Source organism: Ictidomys tridecemlineatus, chromosome 2, assembly GCF_052094955.1.
Source record: "Ictidomys tridecemlineatus isolate mIctTri1 chromosome 2, mIctTri1.hap1, whole genome shotgun sequence".
Lineage (NCBI taxonomy): Eukaryota > Metazoa > Chordata > Mammalia > Rodentia > Sciuridae > Ictidomys > Ictidomys tridecemlineatus.
In genome coordinates, this window is record NC_135478.1 from 146,261,053 (window position 1) to 146,279,715 (window position 18,663).

At 36.6% G+C, this 18,663-nt stretch overlaps 1 protein-coding gene across 2 annotated transcripts in view; it reads left to right on the top strand.

Moving 5' to 3' along the window:
• Window positions 1-18,663, top strand: part of Cpvl (carboxypeptidase vitellogenic like) — a 107,030-nt gene that overhangs the window by 51,815 nt on the left and 36,552 nt on the right. The window lies entirely within an intron of this gene.

The window sequence follows — 18,663 nt, forward strand, 5'->3', positions numbered from 1 at the left end:
ACAACCAGCAGAGGCTTCCTTATTTTTATATGGCAGAGACAAGGCTAATGAACTTGGGATAAACAAAAACCAGAGCAGCCAGTAGCTTGTAAGATACTTCTAAATCAGGAAAAGAAAATTCATCCTCAAGATACTTTATTTCCAACTACCTGACTCTTTTTTACCATTTGCTGGCATGAGGAATATACATTTCTAAGATGCCTGTTAGGAACCGTATGCCTCAGGATGGTTCAGTGCACAAGCTGTGCTACTGTTCAGGACATCACTTCAAATGCATCCTTAGTATAGTGTGTTTCAGATCATGGCAACCCTGGAAAGTCCACTTTTCTGATCCTGCCTCCATACGGAGTTTGACATGGAACCCTTGTTTAAAATAATCTATGGTCAATGGCACACAGAGACTGCACACCCATTATAATCTCACAGAACTTGATGGAATACTTTCTAGGAAAGAAAGTAGGTATCTAACTGGATCAAGCCAGCATTGCAACCATTCTTGGGTTTGGTTCTGCTGGGGAAATGCAGCGGCCCTTTGTGCTTACCTGCTTCCAGCCTTCTCTGAACAACTCCTCAAAGCACTGCTGCCTCTCTTCTTCTCTGAGGTCTCCTCCATGGTTATGCTCGGCACATGGTCCTGCCATTATGGGCTCTCAGCCTGTCATCCATCCTGGCACCAGCTAGGAGCCAATGTCCATGACCAGGGAATGAGTGAAAGAAAGGTTGGTGCTACACTAAAGAATATATCTAACACTCCTCCATAATCCATGAGGTATTTATGGTTCACAAATTTATTTAACCAAAAAGAGCTTAGCACTTGGGTTTTAAGACAAAAAAAAATATCTAATATAACATTGAGAAATGCCATGTGGTTTTGTTGAGTGAAAAAATTTCCCATGTACATTATTTGTGCCCTTGGCTCACTGTATAAATTTAACTAGAATATGATTCCCTCTCAGCTATAAGAGGATAGGGTGAGGCATAGAGCTCAGCTGATGACAGAAATCCTCTTAATGTTGACCAATTGCTACAGACCGTTCGCCATTTGATAAAATAGAACATATTGGTTAGAGATGATCCTACACCTCTGTCCTTGTTGCCCACATAACCCAAACCCACTATCCTAGTCTATTCAGGCTGCTCTAACAAAAATACCCTAGACTTGGTCACTTATAAACAATAAGAATCTATCACTCACAGTTCAGGAAACTGGGAATTCCAAGATAGGTGCCCACAGATGTAGCATCTGGTAATGACTGCACTCTGCTTCATAGAAGGTGCCATCTTGCTGCATCTTTACCAGCTTTTAGAAGGGCAGACAGGCTTCCTTCTGGTTTCTTTTATAAGACTATTAATTTTCCATTCCTGAGGGTTTCACCCTCAGATTTAATTACCCCAAAGTCCCCACATCATTTTGGGTGGACACATTCAGACCATAACACCTACCATCATGAATTCCACTGAAACCAGAGTATTTTCTACACTTTTTAACTCTGAATTCATTTCCAGAAAAAGAGAAAAGTTTAGTGATGCAGATAAACCACATTTCCATAAAGGAAGAGACAAACTATGCAGTCAATCTGCATGCAGACCCTAAGTGGCTGCTCCAGAACAGGCAGCGTGTTCACTGGGGCAGCTGGCACAGCCCTGTGGGCAGAAATTATCTTTGGCTTGTCTGCTATTGATGGTGAACCTCAACGTGTGTATAATGGAACCAGAACAACTTAAGTTGGCTTAAGACATTATAGTACCCTTAAAGTTCTATTTATGTAAGACTCAGTTCTAATTTGTCATCCAGAGCAGTGTGCCTGTTTCTGTTCGCAGGAACATAGAAGTCTTTCCAGCACTAGAATCCTTTTAGCCAATATGTAGTATCTCGGACAGGACCAGGAATGTCCTCCTGTGCATCTGGTGCATTTTTGTGTAGTTTCTGTGTAAACTGCATGAAAACAAAATTCTCTTCTGCTAATGATGTACAGGAGGTGCACAGTCCAAATCATTTTCTTTTTGGTAATTTCAGATGTTTAGGTGGTAAATGGAAATATTGTATCGGCAAGTTTCCAAAATAACTAAAATGAGAAACAATGTGTTAGATTCCCCCAATTCTTTTTGTAAAAAAATTTTTTAGTTGTAGATGGACATAATACCTTTATTTTATTTCTTTATTTTTATGTGGTTCTGAGAATTGAACCCTGTGCCTCACGTGTGCTAGGCACATGCTTCACTACTGAGCTACAACCCCAGCCCTGACTATCTGAATTTTTTTTTTTTATTACATCAGGTCAAAATATTATCAGGACTTTTAAGAGCTGATCTATCTGTACAAGAGCATAGGGGTTGACAGCATGCTCTCCAGTCATACATTTTGAGTCTAAGGGCTGGTTCTACCACTCAGCTACTGTGGCCCTTTGGAGGAAGATGCTTGATTCTTTGTGATTTAGCTAAAAATGGGAATAGAAATAATATTTATGCATGACTGTTTGTGACATCATTGAGATTATTCCTGTAAAATACTTTTAAAAAGTGCCTGGTGCTTAGGAAGTATTTATCAGTAACATCTATTAGACAAGAGACCCTGCATCTAATAGAAGAAAAAGTAGACCCAAATCCTCATCATGTCAGATTAGGCCCCGGCTTCCTTAACAAGACTCCTATAGCGCAGGAAATAAAATCAAGAATCAATAAATGGGATGGATTCAAACTGTAAATCTTCTTCTCAGCAAAATAAACAATCAGTGAGGTGAGTAGAGAGCCTAACGAATGGAAGCAATTTTTTACCACACACATACATCAGATAGAGCATTAATCTCCAGGATATATTAAAAAACTCAAAAAATTTAACACCAAAACCACAAATAACCCAATCAATAAATGGACTAAGGAACTGAACAGTCACTTCTCAGAAGAAGATATACAATTGATCAACAAATGTATAAAAAATTGTTCAACATCTCTAGCAATTAGAGAAATGCCAATCAAAACCACTCCAAGATTACATCTCACTCCAGTTAGAATGGCAGCTATTAAGAATACAAGCAACAATAAGTATTGGCAAGGATATGGGGGAAAAGGTACACTTATAAATTGCTGGTGGGACTGCAAATTGGTGCAATCAATCTGGAAAACAGTATGGAGATCCCTCAGAAAAGTTGGAATGGAACCACCATTTGACCCAGCTATCCCACTCCTCAGTCTATACCCAAAGGACTTAAAGCAGCATACTACAGTGAAGCAGCCACATTAATGTTTATAGCATCATAATTCACAATAGCTAAATTGTGGAACTAACCTAGATGTTCTTTAATAGATGAATTGGTAAATAAACTGTGGTATGTATATAACAGGAACTTACCTCAACATTATAAAAGCTATATATGCTAAGCCTCAGGCTAGCATCATTCTAAATGGAGAAAAATTGAAGGCATTCCCTCTAAAATCTGGAACAAGACAAGGATGCCCTCTCTCACCACTTCTATTCAACATAGTTCTCGAAACACTGGCCAGAGCAATTAGACGAAAAAATTAAAGGCATAAAGATAGGAAAAGAAGAACTTAAATTGGCACTATTTGCGGATAACATGATCCTATACCTAGAAGACCCAAAAGGCTCTACAAAGAAACTACTAGAGCTAGTAAATGAATTCAGCAAAGTGGTAGGATATAAAATCAACACACATAAATCAAAGGCATTCCTGTATATCTGCGACAAATCTTCTGAAATGGAAATGAGGACAACCACCCCATTCACAATATCCTAAAAAAAAAAATACTTGGGAATCAACCTAACAAAAGAGGTGAAAGATTTATACAATGAAAACTACAGAACCCTAAAGAGAGAAATAGAAGAAGATCTTAGAAGATGGAAAAATATACCCTGTTCATGGATAGGCAGAACTAACATCAAAATGGCGATATTACCAAAAGTTCTCTATAGGTTTAATGCAATGCCAATCAAAATCCCAATGGCATTTCTTGTAGAAATAGACAAACCAATCATTAAATTCATCTGGAAAAATAAAAGACCCAGAATAGCAAAAGCAATTCTAAGCAGGAAGAGTGAAACAGGCGGTATAGCGATACCAGAGTTCAAACTATATTACAGAGCAATAGTAACAAAAACAGCATGGTACTGGTACCAAAACAGGTGGGTGGACCAATGGTACAGAATGGAGGACACAGAGACCAATCCACAAAATTACAACTACCTTATATTTGACAAAGGTGCTAAAAGCATGCAATGGAGAAAGGATAACATCTTCAACAAATGGTGCTGGAAAAACTGGAAATACATATGCAACAAAATGAAACTGAATCCCTTTCTCTTGCCATGCAAAAAGTTTACTCAAAATGGATCAAGGAGCTTGATATCAAACCAGAGACTCTGTGTCTGATAGAAGAAAAAAGTTGGTTCTAATCTACATTTTGTGGGGTCGGGCTCCAAATTCCTTAGTAGGACACCTATAGCACAAGAGTTAAAAACAAGAATCAACAAATGGGATATACTCAAACTAAAAAATTTTTTCTCAGCAAGAGAAACAATAAGAGAGGTAAATAGGGAGCCTACATCTTGGGAACAAATTTTTATTCCTCACACTTCAGATAGAGCCCTAATATTCAGAGTATACAAAGAACTCAAAAAATTAAACAATAAGAAAATAAATAACCCTATCAACAAATGGGCCAAGGACCTGAACAGACACTTCTCAGAGGAGGATATACAATTAATAAACAAACACACGAAAAAATGCTCACCATCTCTAGCAGTCAGAGAAATGCAAATTAAAACCACCCTGAGATACCATCTCACTCCAGTAAGAATGGCAGCCATTATGAAGTCAAACAACAACAAGTGCTGGTGAGGGTGTGGGGAAAAGGGTACACTTGTACATTGCTGGTGGGACTGCAAATTGGTGCCGCCAATTTGGAAAGCATTATGTAGATTCCTTGGAAAGCTGGGAATGGAACCACCATTTGACCCAGCTATTCCCCTTCTTGGACTATTCCCTAAAGACCTAAAAAGAGCTTACTATAGGGATACAGCTACATCGGTATTCATAGTAGCACAATTCACAATAGCTAGACTGTGGAACCAACCTAGATGCCCTTCAATAGATGAATGGATTAAAAAAATGTGGCATTTATACACAATGGAGTATTACTCAGCACTAAAAAATAACAAAATCATGGCATTTGCAGGGAAATGGATGGCATTAGAGCAGATTATGCTAAGTGAAACTAGCCAATCCCTAAAAAACAAATGCTGAATGTCTTCTTTGATATAAGGAGGGCAACTCAAAACAGAGCAGGGAGGAAGAGCAGAGAAGAAGATCACCATTAAACAGGGACAAGAGGTGGGAGGGAAAGGGAGAGAGAAGGGAAATTGCATGGAATTGGAAGGAGACCCTCATTGTTATACAAAATTACATACAAGAGGAGGTGAGTGGAAAGGGGGGAAAAAAGAGAGAAATGAATTACAGTAGATGGGGTAGGATAGAAGATGGGAGGGGAGGGGAGGGGGGATAGTAGGGGATAGGAAAGGCAGCAAAATACAACCGACACTAGTATGGCAGTATGTATAAACATGGATGTGTAATCGATGTGATTCTGCAATCTGTATACGTGGTAAAAATGGGAGTTTATAACCCACTTGAATCAAATGTATGAAATACGATATGTCAAGAGCTTTGTAATGTTTTGAACAACCAATAAAAAAACACAATGGAATATTACTCAGCATTAAAAGAGAATAAAACCATGGCATTTGCAGGTAAATGGATGGAGTTGGAGAATATCATGCTAAGTGAAGTAAGCCAATCCCTCCAAAATGAAAGGCTGAATGTTTTCTTTAAGAATCCATAGTTGGGGAGAGGGGATCAGGGAGGAATGGAAGAACTCTGGATAAGGCAAAGGGGAGAGAGGGGAAGGGAAGTGGTATTCTGCTAGAAAAGATGGTAGAATGAGATGGGTATCATTACTCTAGGTACATGCATGAAGACATGAATGGTGTGACTCTACTTTATGTACAACCAAAGAAATGAAAAATTGGGTTCCAAATGTATACTATGAATTGAAATGCATTCTGTTGTCATGTATAACAAATAAATAAATTAATTATTTTTAAAAAAGAATATTCAAAAATATTTGCAGAAGTCTAAAAAAAAAGTCTGAAAGGGTTTATATGTAACCTGAAGCTGGTCATGGTGGCACATGCCTATAATCCCAGCAGCTTGTGAGGCTGAGACAGGAGGATGGCGAGTTTAAAGCCAGCCTTAGCAAAAGTGAGCCACTAAGCAACTCAGTGAGACCCTGTCTCTAAGTAAAAGGCAAAATAGGGCTGGGGATGTGGCTCAGTGGTTGAGTCCCCCTGAATTCAGTCCCCAGTACCCTCTCCCTCAAAAAAGCCCCTGTAACAAAAATGAAGACACCTTTGATTGATGGGTTATTATAGATTAGACATAGCTGAGGAATGAAGCACTGAGCTTGAGATATGACAATAAAGACTTCTAAAACTGAGAGGCAAAAGGAACACCCACCCCAGATAAGAGAAATGGGAGGGGTTGGTGAGCGAGAGAGAGAAAGAGAGAGAGAGAGAGAATACCCAAGATTCTGGGACAACTAAATAAGATGTAACCTATTCATAATGTGACTACCAAAAGGAGGATGAAACGAATGACATAGAAGCAGTATTTGAAGCAATACTGATTGAGACTTTCCCCAATTTAATGTAAAGACACCAAACCCACAGATCAAGAAAGCTTAGAGAAAACCAAGCATAAATGTCAAAACAAACAAACTCCCAAAAAACTAACCAGGCATATCATCTTCCAGCCTTTCTCAGACAGACAAATATTGAAGGAATTTTTTAATCAGTGAACTTGCCTTGCAAAAAAAATGTTAAAATAAGTTCTTTAGAGAGACAGAAAATAATATAAATTAGAAATTTTGGATCTGCATAAAGAAGGGAAGTGAAGAAGACATGACTGTCTATGTAGAAATTACAAAAGAATTGACCAGGAAAAAAAAATCTTCTGGAATGAATAAGCAATTAATTATAAGATTTCAGGATGTAAGGTTAATGTACAAGAGTTGATCACTTTCCTCAATATCAGCATATGGGTATATAACTTGTTCCTGTATAAACCAGTGGAGTTTGACATTAAAACACAGTACTGTTTACATTGGCACCCCAAATTCAATAAAATACATACAAGGTCTGTATGAAGATAACTGCAAAACTATTACAAAGAATAACAAAGAACTAAACAGATGTTCCTGGATAGGAGGAGAACTGCCAAGATGTCAGTTCTTCCCCACTTGATCCATAGGTTCAGTGCAACCAGCCCCAATCAAAATCTCTCAGCAAGTTATTTTGTAGATACACTCAAAGCGATTCCACAATTTACATGGAGAGGCAAAGACTCATAATAACCAATGTAATAGTGAAGGGGCATGAAGTTGGAGGACTGACAACATCTAACTTCAAGACTTTCTATAAAGCTACCTATCACAATGTGACATCGGCAAAAGAATAAACAGATTGGTTAATGGAACAGAATCAAAAGCCCCGAAATAGACCCATATGACTCTATGCAGCAGGTATTTGACAAATTAGCAAAAGCAATAAAATGGAGCAAATGGTATCTTTTCAATGCATGGTGTTGGAACAACTAGACAGTGACATGAAAAAAAATTAAAAGAAAGAAAAGAAAAAAGAATTTAGAATAAGATGTCCATACCCTTCACAAAAAATGGTCTCCAAATGGATCATAGATCTAAATGTAAAACAGAAGATAACAAGAGAAAACCTAGATGACATTGGGTTTAGCAATCACTTTTTTTTCTTTTTTTTTCTTTCTTTTTTTTTCTGAGGCAGGGTCTTGCTATGTTGACTTGAACTCCTGGGATGAAGTGATCATTTTGCCTCAGCCTCCAGAATAGATGAGACTACAGGCATGTCCCACTATGCCCAGTTGTCGTGGCTTTTTTGATACAGAGCCAAAGGTATAATTCATGAAATAAATAGCTAATAAGGTGGACTTTATTAAAATTAGTCACTCTCTGTACAAGAGACAATGTTAAGAGAATGAGAAGATAAACCACAGATTGGGAGAAAATAAAACCCACATCTGATAATGTATTATTATCCAGAATTTACAAATAACTTTTATAGCTCAACCCTGTAAAAATGGAAAAAAAATGGACAAAAGACCTAGGTAACTCATCAAAGAATAGATACTGATAATAAGTAAGTACATGAAAAGATGTTTAATAGCATAGGTCATTATAGTATTGAAAGTTAAAAGAACAATGAGATACCATTATCATCCTATTTGAAAGGTCAAAACCCCAAACATTGACAACACCAAATGCTGACTAGGATGCGTAGTTACAGGAACTCATGTTCTAGTGGGAATACAAAATGGTACAACCACTTTAGAAGACTGTTTGGCAGTTTCTTTCAAAGCTAAACATGTATTACATACATTCCAGCAGTCATGCATCTTGGGATTTACCTGAATGTATTGTAAACTTATGTCCACACAAAACCACTGATGTTTATAAAAGCTTTGTTCACAATTGCTAAATTTTGGAAGTAACCAAGATATCCTCCAGTGAGTGAATGGGAAAATAAACTATGAGATAGACAATGGAATTTTATTCAGTGCTAGAAATTAATGAGCAACCAAAGCATAAAAGGACTTGAAGGAAACATAAATATATATTGTCAAGTACAAGAAGCCAATATGAAAAGGTGACCTACTGCACAATTCCAGATATAAGACATTTTTGCTAAAGCAAAACTACAGAGATAGTAATGGATGTCGGCGGTTAGGTGGGAAAGGAATGATGGGGAGAATACAGAGAATTTTTAAGGTAGTGAGGATATTCTGTAGGATATTACAGTAATAGATACATGTCATTATACATGTATCAAAACCCACAGACTACAACAAGAGTGAGCTCTAATGTAAGATATGGATTTGGGGTGATTTGATGATGTTTCAGTGCTGGCATACCAATTGCAATAAATGTACCAAGGAAAATATTCCGGAAGAATGAGATACAAAGTGTACATGAATATGCAGAGCATAGTGGTGCACATCTGTAATCCCAGTGACTCAGGAGACTTAGGCAGAAGGATCGTGAGTTCAAAGCCAGCTTCAGCAAAAGCAAGGCACTAAGCAACTCAGTGAGACCCTGTCTCTAAATAAAATACAAAATGGGGCTGGGGATGTGGCTCAGTGGTCAAGTGCCTCAGTCCAACCCCTGGTACCAAAAAAAAAAAAAAAGTGTATGAGAATTTGTATCTTCTAATTACTTTTGCTCTTAATCTAAAACTGCTTTAACTAAAATTTATTGGGTAAAACAAGACTTGATTTTTTTCCCAGTGAAAGAGGTAGATGTCAGTAAGTTTGATAAAAGATGAACTCAATTTCTTCTTTTAGGAGAATGGTAGACATTCTGCAGGACCCCCAAAGTACAACCAAATCCAGGATAAATAAGTACAGATGCAATTGTAATGCCTCTAACAAAATAAAGGGAAATCCAAAAAGCCACCAGAAAAACAAAAAGCAGTGAAGTAAATTCTGTGGAGCAGAAGCAATAAGGCTGGGTGGCCCTGAGAACCAGGTCCCCAGCTCTGCAGTTGGTGATGGTGCTGTGGATCCATGCAAAGTGAGGCCGCTGATTTGAGAGCTGAGCACCAGACCTGGGACCAGTGGAAGGACTAACTTGGTCCTGTGCTCTCTTAAAATCAGCTGAAGCAAATATGAAAAACCCAGAGGTGTTTTAGTTTCTCAGATTTTTCACAATAAAAATGTAAGTTAGTAATAAAAAATTCCCTGACACCTAAATAACAAGTTACCATAACTGAGAATAAATAGAAACACTTACAAACAGATGTGCCTGACCATGGTACTTAAAATGTAGAAAATATGAGGTCTAGAATATAAATAACTGTATGTAAAATACTTTAAGACAAAAAATTGAATTACAAAATAAGCATTAAACAAGAAACTATCAAATATGACGAGGCCAATTTGGAAGTGAATCAATTGGCAGTTAAAAATTAAATGGTTGTTGAATTTAAAACTCAATGTATGTAAACAGATTAGGCATTGCTGAAATAAATTTATTGAATCAGGAAGTAGTTATGAAGAAATTAACCAAAATGGAACACAGGAAGAAAAGAGATATTAAATTTAAAGGGAGAGATCAATAGACATTGAAGAGATGATATTTAATATCTCTCTAAGCAGAATCACTGAAGGTAAGAATAGAAAGAAGAAAAGCAATTTTTAAGAAACAACTGCTGATAATTTTCCATATCTTGATAACAATTATTAATCCACAGGCACAAGAAGCACAAGCACATGAAGCAGCAGGAGAGAAGAGAGAAAAAAATATTAGTACTTAAGTTGGGTTTAATAAAATTGAACAAATTAAAGGCCATCTTTAAAAGGAGGTCTATTAGACTAATAAAGACAATTCCCTGTCAATAGTGGCAGGCAGAACAGTTAAGTAATATCATCCACGAGTTAAAACAGCAATAAACTAGAATTATGATTAGTCAAGGCTACATTTTAAGTAATAAGGTAGAATAAAAGTAATTTTGGATTGAACAAAAACAGCTATTTTAAGTGCATTTAGAATCAATAGTTTTCACTTCTGAGAATATATCTCAGGAAAAAGGAATAATCACAGACCTGAGGGTCTGAGACAGAGAAGAAATATTAACATGAAAAACTGATGATTTTTAAAACACAAAATCTTAAACTAGCATTAAAGAATGCCAGCCATTTTTCAAAAGCTTAACATGTGCCATTTAAGAAGAAAGAACAAAAATAGCATGTAAGTTTAGAGCCCAGGAATTTAAACTGAAGTACAGAAAGTTTATTGAGGGTTTATGAAGAGATTAACATGCTTATTAACTTCAGATTGGAATATTATTAGGTATTAAAACCTAAATGTGATGGTTATGCTCTAGAAGAATTGAAATAGATTGTGCAGTTCTGAGCTTGATGGAAGACATAGAGTAAAAAATGAAAACCATAAAATCATGCCACCAGTAGTACAAGGTAAGATGGTGGAAACTTTATATAGTAAATATAAATAGACTAAATTTTAGATGATAAGATATTTAAAACTACATAAAGATTTTAAGACCTATGCATGAAATATAAATATATTGAAAGTAAAGGGTTAGGCAAAATAATAATAACAATAATTTTTTATACCAGAAATTAAACCTAAGGGTACTTGACCATTGAGCCACATTCCCAGCAAGTTTTAACATTTTTAAAAATTTTAGACAGGGTCTCACTAAGTCCTAGGCCCTTGCTAAATTGCTGAGATTGGCTTTGAACTTGCAATCCTCCTGCTTTAGACTCCCAAGCTGCTGGGATTACAAGTGTGCACCACTGCACCCAGCCCCCCATTTTTTTTAAAGTTAAAAACGTAATAGCTCTATTAATATCAAAACAAGCTTTATGATAAAAATAAAGCATTCATCTCATTAAGCAATAGAAAAATTCTAAACTGATGTACACTTTAATAGCTTCAGAATATATAGAGAAAAATAAATGTCACACTGAATAAGTCAGATACCCCCTTTAATTATTAATAAATCTAGCATATAAAATGAGTAGAGGTAGGAAATATTTGAGCAATATAATTAGCTTGATTTATTGAATGTGTATGTACCTCTGAGTACCATAATTAGCAAATCTCAAATATTTCAAAGAATTTGCATCATACATGCCATATTTCCTGATCATATGCAATTAACTTAGAAGTCAATAAGAAACATAAAAGCATCAAAAGTACAAATAAAAATGTAGTTCTGTTTAACTCATAGATCAAAAACAAAACATGATAAAAAGGGAAGATTGCTACATATACAGCAGTAATTCTAAAAGATAATGCAGGGACACTATGCCAACAAATAGCTAAAATGGACAAAATTCTCTAGTACATAATTTACAATTTGTGATTCAAGCAATCAAAAGCTCTAATGGTCATTAACCATTGAATCAATAGCCAAAAATTCTACTACAAAGAAAGCATCATACCAAAATGATTGTATATTAAATTCCACCCAACTTTCCAAAAATGTATTTTTCCAATCTTATACAGAGAATAAGGTGGAGGTGGGAAGGGGAATGCCTCAAACTGTTCAGGAGGAGTATGTCACATTTAAAAGCAGATAAAAAAGTTAGGGAAAAGAAAACTTTAGAATAATCTTCTTTATGAATATGTATGTAAAAATCCTAAACATATTATTTAAGAACCCTAATCTACTAGTGATTAAAAAAGATCAAGTTGAGTTGAACCCATAAGTACAAAAATATTTTCCCATGAGAAAGTCTATCATGTAATTCACCAGAATAAAATATTAAAAGAGAGAAAACATTTATCTCAAAAGACAAATTACTACCAAGTTGGGATGAACAGCAGAATTTTTTTTTTTTTTTACTCACAAATGTGGAGATAAGAAATCCAGAATCAATTTTGCTGAGCTGAAATCAAGGTGTTGATACGACAGTCTCCTCCTGGGGTTCCATTTCTTCATATTTGCAGTATCTAGTGGCTGTTGGCATTCCTTGGCTTATGGTCATATCATTCCACTCTGCCCTTTGGGTCACATTATCTTCTCTTCTTTTAGGTTCTACCTCCCTTTTATAGGATACATGTGATTGTAGTTTAGGACCCTCCTAGATAATCCAGGATAATAATCACCTCCAAATCATTAATGCAATCACATCTTCAAAGTCTTTCATTTTATTCTATTTTACCATATAAGGCAACATTCACATGTTCTAGGGTTTTGCAAGGGAAGTCTTTGGAGGGGACAAGCACATTCAGCCTACCACAATATGGGACTTCCTTGATCTCATAAAAGTCTACCAAAAACTTAGAAGAAGCTTTCTGCTCTTGTACTAAACAGGATACCAAATAATATTTGCCAAATAATATTTCTTAGTATGGCCATACTACATTCTATTGATGCATTCATCTGTTCAAGAACACTTAGTTTGGTTCCACTATCTGGCTGTTATGAATAATGTTGTTATGAACATTTATGGACAAGATTTTGTCTAAACATTTGTTTTCAGATACTTTGGGGTAGAATTACGGGGTCATATGTTAACTTTATAGTTAACATTTTGAAGAACTGCCAAACTGTTTTCCAAATTGGCTGTACCATTTTACAGCTCCACCAGTGGATGAGTTTGCATTTCTCCATGTCCTTGTGAGCTCTTGGTTTTGTCTGACATCTTAATTATATCCATCTTTGGAGTGGGAAAGTGCCGTCCTGCTGAGTTTTGACTTGCACTCCCCTGATTGCTAATGATGTCATGCATCTTTCCACCATTCATCTTTATATCCTTTGCCCCTTTATTAATTGGGTTATTTATCTTTTAACTCTTGAGTTGTAAACACAACTTGTTTCAAATTCAAGTCCCTTACCAGACATACGATTTGCAGATATTTTTCCTCTTTCTTTGGGTTGTCTTTTCATTTTCAGATGGTGTCTTATCTGTCGGTGTTTTCATTCATTGCTTATGATTTTGGTATCATACCTAAGAAACCAGTGCTGAACCCAAGGTAACAAGGATTTAGTTCTGAGTTTACTCCTGGGAGTTTGACAGTTTTAGCTCTCGGTTTTCATCAGTGAAAATTAATAAACTATAACTAGATGCAACAACACAAAGATTCTTAGAAATATAGTCTGAAGTGAACAAAGCATGTCCCAAAAGAATACAAGCACAAGTATGCATGGAAACTAGCACATACGTAATATACCATTATGAGGTGCATTTGTTTATGTTAAAAAGTTTTTTCACAAGGAAAGGAATTCTAAACCTAAGACAGTGGTCACCTCTGTGTGACAATTGGCATGGGGACAGGGAAGAAGTACACTAGGTGGGTTCAGTGCTGTTAGTAGCAGGCCATTTTTAAAGTGGTGGTACATTTGCAGTCTTCATTATTATGCTTACAAACTTACAGATAGGCTACAATATATTTTTTCCCTGCATCAAATATACATAATAAAAATTTAAAGGAGGCAAGTTGTGATTATCTACAGAGATTGCATAGGTCTCTTGTGAGCATTTGGACTGCTAATATATAGCAATGCCCTGAGCATCTCTCAATATCCTACAAAAAATTGTGAGCATGGGGACAGGGACAAAGAAACTGAGCTATTCTCACAGATCCTGCCACTTTTCCTCACTGATAGAAAACAATGACATCATCCAAAATAGCAGATGGCTCAAATAACTTTATTATTATTATTATTATTATTATTAGTAGTAGTAGTAGTAGTAGTAGTAGTAGTATCAGGGATTGAATTTAGGGGCATTTAGCCACTGAACCACATCCCTATCCCTATTTTGTATTTTATTTAGAGACAGGATCTCCCTGAGTTGCTTAGCACCTCTGTATTGCTGAGGCTGGCTTTGATCTCGAGATCTTCCTGTCTCAGCCTCCTGAGCCGCTGGGATTACAGGCATGTGCCACCATTCTGGGCTTAAATAATCTTTTGAGTCTGCCTCTTCATGCTTAGTGGTGGGCATGCCCAGATGATGGACCTGGCCCATGGTATATTTTTACATCTCCTTGGTGGCTGGGTTGAAGTGCATTCAGTATCAGAAATCAAACTACTTGGAACTTAAGTTTCCTTTTTCTTTTCTTTTTTAAAAAAATATTTATTTATTTTAGTTGTAGTTGGACACAATAATTTTATTTTATTTATTTTTATGTGGTACAGAGGATTGAACCCAAGGCCTCACATGTGCTAAATGAGTGCTCTACCACTGAGCCACAACCCCAGTCTCCCTTTTATTTTCTAATCCCCCAAATTATATGTATCTTAAGCATAAACATTTCAAGGGCATCTATCTTACCTGTCTTGTTCACCACTCTGTATCAGTGGACTAGCACAGAACCTGGTACATTGAAGACACTCAATATTATCTTTAATAAATGGAAGACTTGGCATTGTAATAAAGTGATAAAAGCCTTGACAGAGAATTGACATTGCTTAATACGATTTCCTTCCTTTTGCTTCCTTTTCTTTCATACTGAAAATGTACTTCACCACAGTTGTGGTTCCCCTGGCTCCTTTTGCAGTAGAAGCACCTAGGGAGTGTTAAAGACACATAATTAGGGCCCTTTCCACCAAAGGTGATGATTGAGTTGCCTAGGATAGCAAGTAGCATATTGCACTGTACAGTGAAATTGGAAGAAAAGAATGAAGAAGGGAGGAAAAGAGGGAAAGAAAAGACAGAGCTAATTGAAATAAATAAAATGCCTGTCTATTTCTACAATAAGCTGCCTTTGCAGTAAATATATTCAATCATAATAAGTGCACATAATTCACCTCCTCAATCACTATTGCTTTTATTTCTATATTATGCTCCTTCCTCTTTTTATTAGCATTTAAAAGAATCAAGTATAAGTACGCTCTTCTGTTCTTCATAAGAATATATCTTGATTTTTAAAGTAGTAAAATTTGGTGGTGGATGGAAAGAGCATCTTAATAATCTTGAAAACACAGTCCATACTCTTAAGAGCTATTGGCTTTGAAATTTCTCTTTGTAAGTTCCCCTGGTCCCTTAGTCCTTTGTGATAAAAGAGTTTTATTCTTCTTCTTCTTCTTCTTTTTTTTTTTTTTAAGATGCAGAACGTGTTTTCAACTTCCATTTTTTCTGGTCATGGTTCTTGATTTCCTAAAAAATATATGGAATTTATTTTCAAAGACTATGTGTTCATGATTCTGTGTGTGTGTGTGTGTGTGTGTTGTTGTGTATTTCCTGTTTGAAACCATTATTTCAACAAATAAGAGCCATGGCTATATACCAAAAGGCCATTTGGATTCAAAGCCATGCAGTGCTCTTGGATTTGATGTCACTCCTATTACAGAGTTGTCTGGAAAGCTACTGCAGTTTTCGAGGGTACCATCACCAAATGCTAATTCTTACTGACACATGCTTATGCTTTCAAAGGTTCAGTGGCCCTGGGATAGGGCTCAGTATGCTGTGTTTAAAAGTTCATGTAGTCAGGAAATTGTAAATATAAAGTTACATTTCCCTGTCACTTATCATTCTACAGCTCATTAAATTCCACCTAATTGCATGTTCAGAATTCAGGATCTTAATGTTCCTCAGCTTCACTACCAGACTGAAATCTTAACACCCAGGTCATTAGAGTTTTATTTACTCAGCCGAGGCTATCAAAAGATCTTCATTTCGGAATGGGCACTTCCTGATTAATGGCTATGCTTTAGAAGTTTGAAAGGCAGATATTTCTAGTAATTTCAACTCATTTTAGCAGTCATTCTAATTGCTTGTGGCATTTTCCTTATGAACATCTTCTGATGGTAAAACGTTAATGTACCAGTGGCCAGAAAGCCAAATTTGATAAATGCCTAGCATTCTAAGAATAATTTAACACTTAAATGAGCCTAATTCTTCAACTGTTAGTTGGACCCGTGCTTCTCCCCAGCCACAAAGGAAGAGTCTGACTTTACTGACCCTGAACTTTTGCTTACACTTTTTCTCCAAGCCCTGTGAAGACCTTGGGGGCAATGCCAGTACTGTTCCATGGGAAACTTCTGGGAGGAGAAAGTTGTGCCCAATGAAGCATGGTTGAGAACAAGGAAGCTCAACCTGGACATTTGTTTTATGTCATTTTAGCCTGTTGATAAGTAGCTGCTGCTTCGCAGGCAAATAAAAATAATAGTACATTTGAAAAACAGTTTATACTGTAGAGGTCCTTGTTGAGTTCCTATTTATTTTTGTTATAACCCAAGTACAACAGTAGTGTTAATTATTTTTTATGAAGCATACTTCTTCTAGGCTTTAATTTTTTTAAAAATTAAGCCTTTTAATGAATAGAGGAAAAAGAGAAGATCCATAAATTTCGAAGGAGTTTGATTTCCTGTTTGCTTTTTTCAGATTTATCCTGAGGAACATTGAAAATGAAAGCCAGTGCACATTTTTATTTTCTCTTCTTTCATTAAGCCATTCGATAAGATGTTCTACCCCACGACTTATTTTGTTTCACATTGTTTTGCTTGGTAGAACACCATTATAATTTCAAGGGCTTTATTTTGTTGTTTGAAGTACTCCTGCTCAAAACATTAAAAAGTATGCTGTGATTTATGACAGCAGGAAAAGCAGAATTTAATCTGGAGTCATACAAGTATGGCAGGGTGAGTGAGGATGGTCTGGAGAGAGAGAGAGAGAGAGATAATAAATGACAATACCATTTGTTTTTGAGATTCCAGAGAACTAAAAATCAATAAGCTAAGAAATACAAATTCAAATCCACTTGCTATGAAATCCAACTGTCTTGAAACACGGGCAGTTCCATCAGTTGACTTTACATTGAAAATATAAAAATTGGGAAAGGTTTGGAGGGACCGTTCCTCCCTGGATACATTTAGTAGAATTTATTATGCAATAAATGTCACCACAGTGTAGTCTGCACTGGGCCTTTTTTCATTGTGTCATAGTTTAACTGGATCAGATGCAAAAAGAACACAGGAATGTTCTAAAGGTCTAGACCACTGGGAATCAGTGGTCTCAAAGCAGTGTGGGCCCACCACCATCTGTGGGGGTATGGAAGGATTAAGTAAAATTCTAGCTTAAAATTTTTGAAAAGAGGAAATAACAAATTTTACTCAAACTTTACCCATGTTTATTGTATGTATTGGGCCTGGGATGCTGATTTAGTCTATTTATGTTAGAGGGTCACAAGTCAGACGGGACAATCAGAATGCAAAGCCAGGCTTCTCCCTGCCCCTAGTCATTGTCATCACCATCATCATTTAAAACCATTTGCCTCTTAGTCTGATTCCAAGTCCAGTGTTCTTTTCATGATAGTTTCCTCTTCTTCTATCTGAGAATGAATGACTTATCCCGTGGCAATGGGCCCTGATCTCTTTGTCAAAAAGAGAAAACAGCATTCTGTAGTTAATTGCCTAAGGGAACCACGATTCGGACTTCTAGGCTCTTCCTAGTATCTCATCTCTGGATATGACTGGCCTATAATGTAGAAATTGTCCCACCTCACCCCTTCCACGAGGTGATTGTGCCATCTACTTGCTTATTATTATAATTATTGTTGCTGTTGTTGTTATGATTATTGTTCCCAAGTCTTGTTGTTGGGGAGCAGTCAACACAACTGCACAGGATTGCTGAGTGACACATAACTGAACAAAAGCTGGAAGCTTCAATGAAGCATTCAGAAAGCTCTCTAGGTAGGTATCCCTCACCTCTCTGTCTTGATTTCCCTGCCCCCGCCCCCAGCACACTTGTCACTGAGTGTATTCAGTCTGTTTCTGCAGACTCCTGAGAGTCACCATCATTGTTACAGTGATTTGTGCCACCCATTTGTGCCTATTTGACATTCACTAGAAAAAAAAATGGGGAAAGGATGCTTTATTCTCCAAACAGGGGGGAGTTGTTGTGTTTTGGGAAGGAAAAAAACCCAAACAACCAAAAAACTTAATTGCAAGTTAATGGGGAAGCTTTGATGAATAGAGTCATTGAGAGAATGGGGCGGAGAATCACACCTGACTTGATACCAGGTTTTCCTGTGTAGATAAAAACATAAAGAGCACAGCAGCAGTTAGTCTTCTCTCTCTTTTCAACTTGG